This window comes from Lepisosteus oculatus, chromosome 8, assembly GCF_040954835.1.
Source record: "Lepisosteus oculatus isolate fLepOcu1 chromosome 8, fLepOcu1.hap2, whole genome shotgun sequence".
NCBI classification, from domain to species: Eukaryota; Metazoa; Chordata; class Actinopteri; order Semionotiformes; family Lepisosteidae; genus Lepisosteus; species Lepisosteus oculatus.
Window position 1 is genome coordinate 47,391,173 of NC_090703.1, and position 13,121 is coordinate 47,404,293.

General features: G+C 51.7%; 1 long non-coding RNA gene across 1 annotated transcript; it reads left to right on the plus strand.

Moving 5' to 3' along the window:
• The first annotated feature begins 7,698 nt into the window (after positions 1–7,698).
• Positions 7,699–11,507, plus strand: LOC138240984 (uncharacterized). Its single transcript, XR_011190163.1, has 2 exons — positions 7,699–7,891; positions 9,014–11,507. It is a non-coding gene; the product is annotated as an uncharacterized lncRNA (long non-coding RNA).
• The last annotated feature ends 1,614 nt before the right edge of the window (positions 11,508–13,121 follow it).

Here is a 13,121-nt window from a genome sequence, read left to right on the forward strand (position 1 = left end):
GCATGCTGAGTTCCATAAAGTGTGGCAGAATCATGAGGTTCCGAGGTGGTGTGTCTGCCCTGATTTGCACCGCGCCGTACCTGGAGAAACAGCGCCTGCTCTCTCACACAGAGGCAAGGGCACACCTGACACCCGAGTCAGAGAAGCCCGGCGTCTCGTTACCGAGAAAAACAAACAGCCACACGCACAAACAGCATGAAATATTCAGAGGGGCAGTTCGAGACCTGCCTGGACAGTCCGGGGTCTGTGTGACAGTCCTCCAGGGAGACTCCAGCCCTGATTCCCAGAAGCCCAATCACAAGGACAGCGGAAGGCGGTGGAGTCGGTGTCGCAGCGCGTGCTCTGCGGGAACGGTCAGGCATTAACATCCCCCCTCCACACCCCAGACCACCAGGACATTTCCTGGACTGTGACATGAGGAGGTCCTGCATCTGGCATGCCTGAGTGAAGGGACTGAATGAAGGACTCTGTAGACTCTCTTGTAGGCTCGTCTCCCGATCACAGGTGAAGGCCTTCCACTGCTAGGCAGTTCTGACAGGGAGATTCACCCTTCTTTCTTTCTTCTGCGTTAGTCTAGCAGTGCAAACTGCGGTGAAATTCACCGCTCGGTGTCTGACTGGAAGGCGTTACAAGGGGTCATCGGCTCAGACCAGTCCATCGCTGGAGTACATTTTTACAGCTCGCTATCTCAGGAAGGCTGGAAGTATTGCTTAGGGTACCAATCATCCTGGTTCCTCACTTTTCTCCCCCCTTCCCCCTGGTAAGCGTTATAGGAGCATAAAGGCAGGAACTTCCAGATTCAGAGACAGTTTCTTCCCACAAGCTGCTAGATAACTGAACTCTACCCCTACCACTGACTCACACTTTTTTTTTCTCACACTGCTTCTCTGACTTTTTTTAAGTTGTATGTTATGTAATTTGTTGCTGTTCTGTGTTTATGTTTTTGGCGATTCCTTTAATGTCTTTGTATTGGAGCGCACATGCAAATAAGCATCTAACAAATAAACTGAACTGAACTGCACTGCCTGCAGGTCATTTGATTTGAAGTGAAGGTTAGACGTGAATACAAGTTCATAGAAAGGGGCAGTTTACCCAGAGGGTTGTAGGAGCATGGAACAAGCTGCACGGCCATGTTTTTGGAGTGCTATCTATGTACTGCTACTTGGCTTCTGTCAAGTAACAGCAAGATGAGACCCACAGATCAATTAGCAACCGAATGGGCTTGATGGACTGAATGGCGACACTGAGTGCTTTGTAACCTTTCTTACGTTCTTATGCAATGGAGGTGTGTGTTTGTGTTCCATCAGTCCACTGTTTAGAGCCTGTTAGACATAATTCAGCAGTTCGGGGAGGATACTATTCTAGTCTTCTATCTATTGAAATCTGAGGCACTGTAATGTGGTGTTATTTTTAGCCTGCAATGACAGAGTCCCGGGGGTCTCATGCGAGAATGAAACTGAGCCACTGGCCCATAGCCTAGCCTTCCTCTCTCTCTGGGCCCTCTCTCCTCTCTGAGGGTCTTTTTACTGTCTCTCGTTTTGAGAACATCAGGTGCTAATTAGCTGTTATCATTTGCCCTTGATTAAAAGTGGCTGCTTTCCAATTAGGCAGCCGGTCTGTGCTGGGCTCCTGTTTGTTGGCTGGTAATTCAACTCTGGGCACCGCTGCCCCCTGGTGGGCTCTGGTGCTGGAGCAGGTACAGAGGGTTGGGTGCAGGGCAGACAAGGTGGAAGGCAGAGCACAGTCTTGTTCATTTCTTCACAAGTATCAGAGTGATTCTTTGGGGGTGGGGGTTAAAGGGGTGGGATTTTTGGGGTCGGGGGTGCAAATTCTCCCCCAGTGACAAACTGGTCTGGACCAGAGCAGGGATGTGGGTATGTGTTGGCCAATCCTTGAGTTTGCATGAAGCCACATGTGACTGGAGCGCTGCAGACACGAGAAGAGAGGTGCAGAGGTCCCTGCCAGCCTCTGTTTCAGCACACACCCAGGGACGGTCTGGGGAGAGAGTGTTGCAGCCTGGCCCTTTTTCACACAATAACACACCAAAACCACAATCTGCAGCCTGGTGTGCATGGGGGATGTTTGATCTAACCACCCCCCTCCCAAAATACCCCAGCCCCCCCACCCCAGGGGGTCTGGCAAGGGTTCATGGTGCTGCGTGTGGAAGGAGAGGGGGGGAGGAATCGCTGTCTCCCTGAGCTGTCTTGATAATCAGAAATGGCTAATGACCCCTCCAGAGAGACACTTTCTAATCTGCCCTCCCTCCTGGGAGACCCCAGCACACACACACAGCCCGGGCTGTGTGTGGAAACACCTCGTTATGGCCTGGCGCTCTGCTGGCAAACACAGGTTAATCACTCGAACCACAGCGGCTCTGCGCTTGTTAGATCGCTCTGCGGTTTGTGATAATGCGAACATAATGACACACGCAGCACCCCGCGCCCACCCCCTCCCCGAACTCCTTCATTCCACAGGTACGTGAGCTGAAGAGCGCAGGTGAGCAAGCAGCGAGAGGCACATGTGATATAGGCCGGGAGGCACATCTACAGACAGAAGAACAGGTAGGTATATGTGGACGTGTTAATAAGACTGAATGGGGTCCATAAAAATCTAAACTAACGAAATTAAAACCATGACATCGCCGTTAGAATTGCTGGGGGCCTGGGTTTGATTTCTGGGGTACTATCTGTGTAGAGTTTGCATGTGTTGCATGGGCTTCATCCCCATCAAAAGACATGCTTGTGCTGTGAGAGTGTGTTTGTGTCAGAGTCTGTGTGTGTGTGTGTGTGTGTGTGTGTGTGTGTGTGTGTGTGTGTGTGTGTGTGTGTGTGTGCGCCCTGCAAATGACTAGCGTCCCATCCAGGCTGTATCCTGTCTTGTGCACAGGGCTTACTGGCACGGGCCCTGAACTGGATAAGCAGTCACCGAAAGGAATGTAATCTGATGTGCTGAAAATAAAGACAAGCGATGTTACAAATGAGAGTAGACCCTCTTGCCCAGGTAACTTGTTTGTTTGCTTGTCCCCATCCAGTCATTTTTTAACGAATCCCAGGGTATTGGCTTCAACACTGTGACTGGGTTCCTCGTTCCCAGCTCCCACTGCTCTTTGTGTAAAGGTGTTAGTTCCCTTTGGTTTACCTTGTGCCCTGCGGTGCTGAAGAAGGATGGAGCACCAGACAGGCAGACAGCGCTGCTGATGTGGGGTTCACGCGCAGGGCTGTGGGAGTAGCAGCGAATCTGAGCTGGGGTGCTGTGTTGTAGGGTCCCCAGTTTCCTCGGCCTGTCTGCCCCTCACCTGCCCAGCCCCCTGCCAGGGTCCCCCCGGGGGCAGGGGTGGGGGGGTTCAGACAGTGATGGCGGGGAGGACACATGCCAGCACAGCGGACAGATATGGAAAGTGAGAGCAGATTTTTCAAAATTATCAGTTTAACAAGCCGGAACGTCAGCTAGTCAATAGCCCATCGGCAGAGGGGAGGGGGGGTGACGGGCTGACAGGGGCTCTGCAGCCCCCCAGGACCCCCGCCTCTGGCCCTGGGACGGCCCGAGAGACGCCCCGTCATGACACGGGACACCTCCCTAATTGGGAGTCTGTGCTGCCTGTCGGTGAGGACTAATGCATGGGGGGACAAGGATCGGTGCTGACAGGAGCTGGGAGGGAAGGGCCTCTCTCTCTCTCTCTCTCTCTCTCTGTGTGTTTTCCATCCTACCTTTCCACCAGGACTGAGGGCCACTTCACCCATCTCATGCATCCGAGGTGTGATCTGTGTTCAACAGCACAAACAGCTTCAGCCCCAGAGGCAGCGGGGAAATACCAGGGCAGAGCAAGAGAGACCAGCTCCTGGCTGGAGACCCACACTCATGGATAAGAAAATCACTGGACCTTTTAAGCAATACCGTTGTTCATTTACCTTCGGTAAACTACTTCCTCAGAAAAGCACTCGTACATGCAGTAAATACATTCCTCGTTATGTCTTTTTCAGTGTGGTGCACGTGTTGGGCTTGACTGTGGGGCCCTTAGTCTATTACTCGCCGCTCTGCAAAGTATCCACTAGGTGGAGCTGTGGCGTTTGTGGGACCTGTGGTTGGAGCCGCACTCGCCTTGGTTGGTTGGGACGATTTGCTGTGGTTTGCTGCCCTCGTGTGGCCCGCGTCATTCACTGCAAGTTAATGTACATACCAGAAGAAATGCGCTGTACCTCCAGTTGCGGAGAACAGACTGAAGTGTCAGGGTATTATAAGCGTTAGAGAGTTAAGAATTGACTCTGAAACCTTTTCAGTCCTGTTCAACGAACTACTGGACAAAATGGATGATTGCTTTACAATTAGTAATGTTCCAATATTTAATGTAAGTCAGAGATTTCCAGCCCCATCACCAGTTTCTGAAGTTATTAGAACATTTTTACTGTGTGCAATAAGACGATGATATTTTAAAACAACCAGTGACTATTCGGAACAAATAACTGCAGTGCTCCTCAGCCTCCAAGGACAAGAGTTCCCTTACTTGAGTCCCTGATGGGTTTCCTCCACACGGGCCCAAACTTCAGGAGCAGGTGAACTGCACTGTAACACTGACTGGACAGGGGTGCTCTTCTCAGCGTCTGTGAGGTTTACTGACCAGGAAAAGTGTTTACCATCTCATCTGGGAGCAGCTCAGGGCTCAGAACTGGGAGGCTGTGGGTCTGAATCCCAGCTGAGCTGCTGTGGCTGTACCCAGCGGGAGGCTGCTTCACGCGGACTGCTCCAGGAATATGCCTGGCTGAAAAACCGGGAACAGATGTGAATGGCTTTGGATAAAAGCATCAGCTAACAGGTCTGTATTCAGAATAGCTCCAGGGACCTGGCTGGTCACAGGGCTGACGGAGCAGAGCACAGGAAGGACAGCCTGCAGCTTTATCATCACAAAGCAGGAGACAGTCCTGGCCCTGTGTCCTGAAATAAATCTGTTCACAGCCATCGTGATTTCACAGGTAGGTTTTAAGAACTTCCATCTTTTTCATATGACCACTATTATGTATTTCTTGTTTTCAACTAAATGATATGAATATATATATAGGCATGTTTTTCCTCATGAATACTGGACAATTTCTTCATCTGTGCAGGTTAACTAGCACCGTATTCTGTATGTAGGAGACACAGAGCAGCGCTGGCCTCAGCGATCTGCAACAGGTTGCCTCAGCACTGTCTCAGGGCCAGGTGCAGCACAGGAAAGCCACTGCCTGCAACGGCACTCTGCTCATCAGTCAACGCAGAGGGGCAGATACGCGCCAGGGTGTCAGCACGGTGGCGCAGTGCAGACTGGCGCGCACTGACCTTGCAGAGGTCGTGGTATCACTGCAGCACATGGGTCTGTTAGCGGTGGTTAGGAACCGTCAGCAAAGACCTTTCTGAGTGCTGAAAGGCTCCTCACTCAACGCGGCAGACACTGCATGGCTTGTGGACACTTATACTACTATGCCTGTTTGTCAGTATGGGAGGTATTAAGGGAAGAAACAATGTGTTCCTTTTTTCCCATAAAATGCAAGGTAAAGACTATTTCACACTGACGATGACACTCTCACAAGATATAATATGCCAAAGCTTTCTTACTAGTATCTTGAGAAAGCCCTGCCCCTGTACAGAGATTCCAGACTGGTGGAAATGATTTATGGCTGATGTGTTAATAATAATAAACAACTTCCTTTTATATAGCGCCTTTAAAGGTGGTTTCTCACAGCGCTTAACAGAACAACAACAACAAACACAGTCTCCAGACGAGAAAGTAAGAAGTCATAGTCAACAGTGTGGAAAGCAGCACTGAGATCAAGAAGAATGAGGATAGAGAGAGAACCAGAATCAGAAGCTATGAGAAGATCGTTGGTGACTTTGACCAGGGCAGGTTCTGTGCTGTAAAGTTGTCAGAAGCCAGACTGGAGGGGTTCGAAAATGTTATTTGCAATCAGGTGATAATTGAACTGGATTGTCACAGCACGGTCTAGAATTTTTGCAAGAAAGGGTAAACTGGAGATGGGGTGAAAATTGTTTCGATTGTCCAGAGCCATGTTTGGCTTTTTTGGCAGGGGGTAAGGGCAGCAGTTTTGAGGACCGTTGATACACCAGCAGTGCTCAAGAATTCACTTATTCTAATGGGGACAAGAGGGCAGAGAGAAGTGAAATGGGACTGGAATTCAGTGGTGGGGAAGGGGTCTAACAGGCTGTTAAGTGGAGGGACCCTGGGGAAGGGGGTGCTGCCCCTCGGCCGCGGGAATTTCTGCTGGAGACACACGATCGCCTCTGGGCGGGGGCCTGGGAGACAGCGGACAGAGCAGCAGTGTGCACAGCTTGGCAGGGCCGAGAGGGTGAGGCTGTCTGTGCCAGGCTGATGGGCCGGGCCTGTGCCACACACAGCAGCCATTGTCTACAACACCCCTCCGAACAGCGCCGGCGTCTAGGCTGGGCATCTTGTCCTGTACGTTTTAATAATACCAGGTATACAATGCATGAATGTCCTAAGGTGATAGCCGGTAGAGACCTGTGAACGGCCTCTGTGCATGCCCGGCGGGAGGAACACGGACACTATTGTGAGATCAGGGATAGCAGACGGGGGGGGTCGCACCAACTGCCCGCAGTGATGGACACGAGCAGGCAGGGCTGTGCCAGAGAGGCTTCGGTCTCCCTCCCGGCCCTTCCTGGGTGTCGCCCCTCCTGTTTTCCACACCTGCACTGGCACAATCTGCGCAGCATGCCGACCGCTGGGAATGTGATCGGCTGGTCACCTGCGATGAAGCAGGCGCTGCTTTTTTTTACATTCTCAGTGCACGCTAAGCACAGCAGCTTGGCGGACGGCAGCGCTGATGTAACTGCACCGACTGCACACGAACAGGCTCCCTGCACGCAGCAGGGCAGGGCAGCTCCCCTGAGTGGGCCTTCAGTCGCACTCTCACTGCAGCTGCCTGCTAGGCTGGTTATCCAGATGTGCTGGTTGTGCTCCCTGAGGTTTCTGGGTAATCGCTGGCATGGGCACTTGTTTTTCTCCCACATGTCCCTGCCTGTTATCCAATAAAAGGTCATGTCGCGTGTTTTCTCAATTGAAAACAACGTTCGTTGCCTGACTGAGCGACTCACGGTTCCGCCTGACGCCTAGTGTGGCTATATTGATTTTAGGACGTGATTGGATTTAAAGATTGTCCTTTTATCGACAGTCATAAAAGTTTCAATTAAACGCGCACATTGTAACTTGTTTACTGCGTGTCGCGAACGCTTAACAGGTTCCTTTCCATCAGCGTTTCAGATCCCAATCAGGTTGCGTGACTTCAATGGATTGTACGATAAATTCGCTCTCAACAGAATAAGATTAGGAAACAGAGGCACAGTAAACGGAAAACTGAACCAACTGTGTTCAGTTTTATCTTTTATCCACTTGCCTGTTAACAGAATTTATATAATTTTTCCTCTTCCCGTATTCATTTACAAGGTAATGAAGACTATTAATTAAAGTGGTATGTGTATTTTTTTTTTGTATATGCTTTACTTTGTGAAGCGCACGGGTACGTAAAACCCGTGGATATCCGTTAAGTCGGCTTAAATGTTAAATATGTTTAAATGCTTAAATATGTGCGCAAATAAGGGTATGGCAAACACATCCGGTTGATCTGGGGTCATTTGGCAAACCGGTGTATAAAATAGAAACTACTTTCCACACGCTACAAGCAAAACGTGCTGGCTCGTGACTAGAGCGCCTCAGTCTGCAGACTCGGGTAGCCAGCGTCGCTCTGCGCTCACACCGGAAATCTGTCGAGGCTCAGACCATGCAAACGGTCCTGTTTTTGTGCACATCGCTGGTTTTGGCGAAGGGTCTGCAGTGTCTTCGTTAACATTGATCATCACTGTCAACACTCCCAGAAACCAATCTTCAGTAAGTAGTGGATCACTTTTAAAAGCATAAGATCTCATGCATTATTTTTTTTTAATTGGAAAATATATTTAGTGCGGGTGGCTTCATTGTTTCCTGAACTGATATAATCCGGGGGCCCTTTGTTATCGCTGTACTTGTAAAATGGAAAAGTACTGGGAGAAACCGAAAACGTGAGGATTCTTGGAGGAGGAAGGACAGTGTGTTCCTTCCTTCACAGCAGCGCACATCCACAATATTTGTGTTGGCCGGGGGCACCGCAGGGCTGTTGGCGCCGTGTGTGATCGTGTGCTAAAAACATCCTCACTGGCAGCCCTGCACAACTGCCCTGGGGCGCCATGCAGTCACACAAGCCAGCGGGCGGGGTCAGGGACTGGCAGGCAGGCAGGCGGAGTGTGAGGGATGGGCACCCAGGTCTGCTCCAGGGTTGACGGGTTGACGGCTAAAGCCTAGAATGATTACCAATTACAGACCCTGATCTGCGCCATGATTTACAATTCGCGCCCTGTCGCCGCGCACCCGAAATCCGCCAGCGCGGTCGTGTTCCGGCCTTCCGTCTCCCAGGCTGGAAGAGCGAGGGGGGATCTCTCGGGGTTCAAGCGGCGTGTCCTCATCGGAGGCCACCTCCACACCACAAAGACTCCGCAGGCGTCCAAGAGACGGGCTATGGGAGGCCCGGAGACTGCGGAAGGCATGCCCATAGATTATAACGGGAGAGAAGGGATATCAGCTCGTAGACTTTAATCCCCAGTTGTAATTATTAAACCATAAATGCCTTTGCTTGTAGTGTATCCTACTGTACACACTAATGTACACAGTGGTGAGTTGGCTCTGTGGCTCAGGATCTGCGCCTGTGGCTGGCAGGTTGCCGGTTCATATCCTGCAGCCGGCAGAGGAATCCTACTCCATTGGACCCCTGAGCAAGGCCCTTAACCCCAGCTGCTACAGGGGCGTCGTATAAATGGCCGACCCTGCGCTCTGACCCCCAGCTTCTCTCTCCCCGTCTGTGTCTGTGTATCTCATGGAGAGCAAGTTGGAGTATATGGAAAGACAAATTCCTAATGCAAGAATTTGCATTATGGCCATTAAAGTGATCTTCTCTTCTGTGTGCTCCCTGCCTGCTAGGCTTCTAGACCTGGCCAGCCCCCCCACAGACTTCCCAGCTGGTAGCCAGGAGGAGATCAACCGCTGTATACAGCCCAACGCCAGCACCTGTGCTCTAGACCAGGCTGTCCTCGCGGCTTGGGCTCTGGAGCCACGTTCTTGGACCTGCGTCCTGAGACACCTCCTGCATCCTCAGGCTTGCTCTCTGTCTGTGCCAATCGGGAGCCTGATTGGCCTTATCATCTCATTGAGAAGAGTTTCGCCACTTCCCAACAAGACTGCAGAACATGAAATCAAGTGCACGCTTCAGATCATCAGCTGGGGAAAAGAAAATGACGATACCCAGGTGATCGGCAGAGATCCCAGTAGCCCCCCGGGGGGAGAGGACAAGGCAGCAGAGGGACCAGAGCTCCAGGGAGTCACAGTCAGGCCTGGGTGACCAGGGCTCAGGCATGCGAGAGCAGCAGTGTGCCGTTAAGCCAATGAGAATCCTCCGTACTCAATGCTCATGACCTCTGACCTCCCTCTGCATGATTACTGCAGGGAGAGAGGTGGGGTGAGTGCCCATCAAACCCCACGGTCTGCTCCACATACTGATCCCACTGGTAACAATGAAATGAGCATGGGGATAGTGATAATGGATATTTTGTCTTCTGGTTGACACCAGTTCTCTGGTCTCCTACCTTGGAGTAAGTTTGCCTGGTCTTCCTGTCTTTAAACCAGGAAGCTCAAGGGTCAGCTCTCTGCAGCGACTAGCCCACAAGCAAGAGACTTTTAAAGGCGCTGTAGTCAGTACTTTTACACATACAGTATACAAACCTGTATAAGATTAAGGGTTACCTTTGAAGGGCTTAATTTTGGAAGATAAGGTCATGTGTTTATGAACACAGGCATAAAGAGGTTAGAGGGTTTTCGTTTTTTTTAAGGGTATGGTTGACAAGACCTGCCCTTTGTAAGTGTGGATTAGCCCTTTTAAAAGCTTTGGTTAGAGCAGTTATTGGCGAATAATTTAGCCTGTCCTGTGACACACAGTCCAGGAGGTATGTGAGGAGCCTGAAATCAGGACTGCTCACTCACAGCAGGATCTGAAGGCTTGTCTGCCAGGGGTGTGTACATCTGTAAGAGAAAGCAGGAGGCTCAGGGCGTATAGCGTAACCTGCACGTCTCTACCGTGCTCGGTCACGTGAAAACAGTGCTGCAGTCAGTAACTGTGTCATTATGAGCCAATTAACTGAGTTCTGTGAATGCAGAAATGTAGAAATGCAAACTTCGAACTGCAGTAAACCCACTGGCTTCCCATTTATAGCTTTTTTTTTCTGGGAAAAATGGGAGGAATCTTTTTTTTTTATTATTATTTTATCCGTAAGCGCTTGACCGGGTCGGAGTTCTGCGTTCCGGGCTCGGGTCGTGGCGAAGTTTTGGCTCTTCCGCGAGCAAAGAAATAAAACCGCCCTTTGCCGTCTCTTGACGTGCAGTCCATGCCTTCCCATCTCTCTCTTTCGATTTTCCCCGGCCGGAAAGATGAGCCGCGTGGTATTATTTATGAGGGGAGCCTCGTTGTTGCTCAAGTCCTCCGCCGGTGAGGAAACACCATCGCTTCCTCATTGAACCGGCACAATAGGCTCCTGAAATTCCATATGTCACTCGCTGACACCTAACAGCGCAGCAGATTAGCCGAGAGCGGGTACAGACTGCCCGCCGCTACGTCTACAAACCGGGTCTTTTTGCTACAGAGCTGCGCGTAGTGCTACTGGCACGCAGGTCACATCTGTCTGATTTCCCCCGCAGAGATTTAGGGACCTGGTCAGGGGCCGGTGAAGTGGTGACTGGGTGTTAACGGGTTGACGGCTAAAGCCTAGAATGATTACCAATTACAGACCCTGATCTGCGCCTTGATTTACAATTCGCGCCCTGTCGCCGCGCACCCGAAATCCGCCAGCGCGGTCGTGTTCCGGCCTTCCGTCTCCCAGGCTGGAAGAGCGAGGGGGGATCTCTCGGGGTTCAAGCGGCGTGTCCTCATCGGAGGCCACCTCCACACCACAAAGACTCCGCAGGCGTCCAAGAGACGGGCTATGGGAGGCCCGGAGACTGCGGTAGGGGAAGGCATACCCATAGATTATAACGGGAGAGAAGGGATATCAGCTCGTAGACTTTAATCCCCAGTTGTAATTATTAAACCATAAATGCCTTTGCTTGTACTGTATCCTACTGTACACACTAATGTACACAGTGGTGAGTTGGCTCCGTGGCTCAGGATCTGCGCCTGTGGCTGGCAGGTTGCCGGTTCATATCCTGCAGCTGGCAGAGGAATCCTACTCCATTGGACCCCTGAGCAAGGCCCTGAACCCCAGCTGCTCCAGGGGCGTCGTATAAATGGCCGACCCTGCGCTCTGACCCCCAGCTTCTCTCCCTGTCTGTGTGTCTCATGGAGAGCAAGCTGGGGTCTGCGAAAAGACAAATTCCTAATACAAGAAATTGTATATGGCCAATAAAGTGATTTTATCTTATCTTTTAACCTCGGCCTGCGGTGTTTACTGTTGCTCTCTGCTTGGTTTTGTCACGGATGTCAGAAGGGACGAACCGTGGAGAGGCAGGAGAGTGGAAAAAGACCCTCTGCGTGGCGACAGGAGGGGGGTTAGCCCGGGCTCAGCATTGACGTTCGTATGTCCTGAGACCCTCCTAGCACCAGGTCGCCCCAGTCTCTATATGACTCCTGAACTGCTGGGCCCGGGCTAACCCCCTTTCCGACATCCGTGATAGGTTTGCTTCAAGTAAGGATCTCTGTAGTGCTGCCGGACACGTACAGTAACTGATGGTCATCTGGGAACGACCAGTCCCGAGGCATAAGCCAGCAGCCATATCACCCTGCAACTGGCAGCCCACTGAAGCTCAGCAGGTGGGAGCCTGGTCAGTACCTGGATGGGAGACCTCCTGGGAAAAACTAAGGCTGCTGCTGGAAGAGGTGTTAGTGGGGCCAGCAGGGGGCGCTCACCCTGTGGTCCATGTGGGTCCTAATACCCCAGTATAGCGACGGGGACACTATACTGTAAACAGGCGCCGTCCTTCGGATGAGACGTAAAACTGAGGTCCTGACTCTCTGTGGTCATTAAAAATCCCAGGGCGTTTCTCGAAAAGAGTAGGGGTGTAACCCCGGCATCCTGGCCAAATTTCCCATTGGAAAGACCAATCATGGCCTCCTAATAATCCCCATCTTCATTACTTCATTACTCTGCTCTCCTCCCCACTGAGAGCTGATGTGTGGGGAGCGTTCTGGCTCACTATGGCTGCCGTCACATCATCCAGGTGGGGGCTGCACACTGGTGGTGGTGGAGGGGATCTCCATGACCTGTAAAGTGCTTTGTGTGGAGTGTCCAGAAAAAGCGCTATATAAGTGTAAGCAATTATTATTATTATTATTATTATTATTATTATTAATAAGGGCTCTGGGGGCTGTGTCTGTGCCACAGGAGTCACTTCCCTTCCTAAGGACCTATGGATAGAGGAGTTTTTATGGGTGTATTGATTTCAGATGTATACACAGTGTGTGTAGAAGACTTACAGTTCTTGTCACACAAATAATAAAAAGCATGGTCTACATACAACATTTCCATAGGCCCCTTATTTCTCCAGCTCCAGCCTAGAGGCTCATAGGACCGGAGCTGCTTCTGGGTTTGTGCAGCGTCCAGCAGACTGAGAGCTCGTGACCCACTCTGGGGCGCCAGGCCCTTGCAGGGGTCACCCCCAGCCATGCTGGGTGCAGGCTGGGGTAACTGGGATGAAGCTCCTTGCTCGGGGGTACAACAGCAGTGTTTGCTGACCTAGGGGTTCCCACCCCCACACCTGCTGGTTGTCAGGGCGGCTGGGCTCTGTGGCAACCTGGGTGACAGAAGAGACGCCCCCCCCCACCCCCACCTTCGCTCTGAACAGTGTAGGGCTGGGCCGAGCCTGCAGGACCCGGTCTCTGGGCGCGTGCCGGAGTTATCCGCTGTCCAGGGAACGCCCGCGAGAGGCCGGGATCGAATCCCGGCAGGGCTCACCCCACACGGAGGTGGGAAGAGGGGAGACAGGGCCTTGCGGTCCGACTGAACGGAACCGTCCCGGAGCTCCGCTAGCCCGCCGGGCAGGGTGA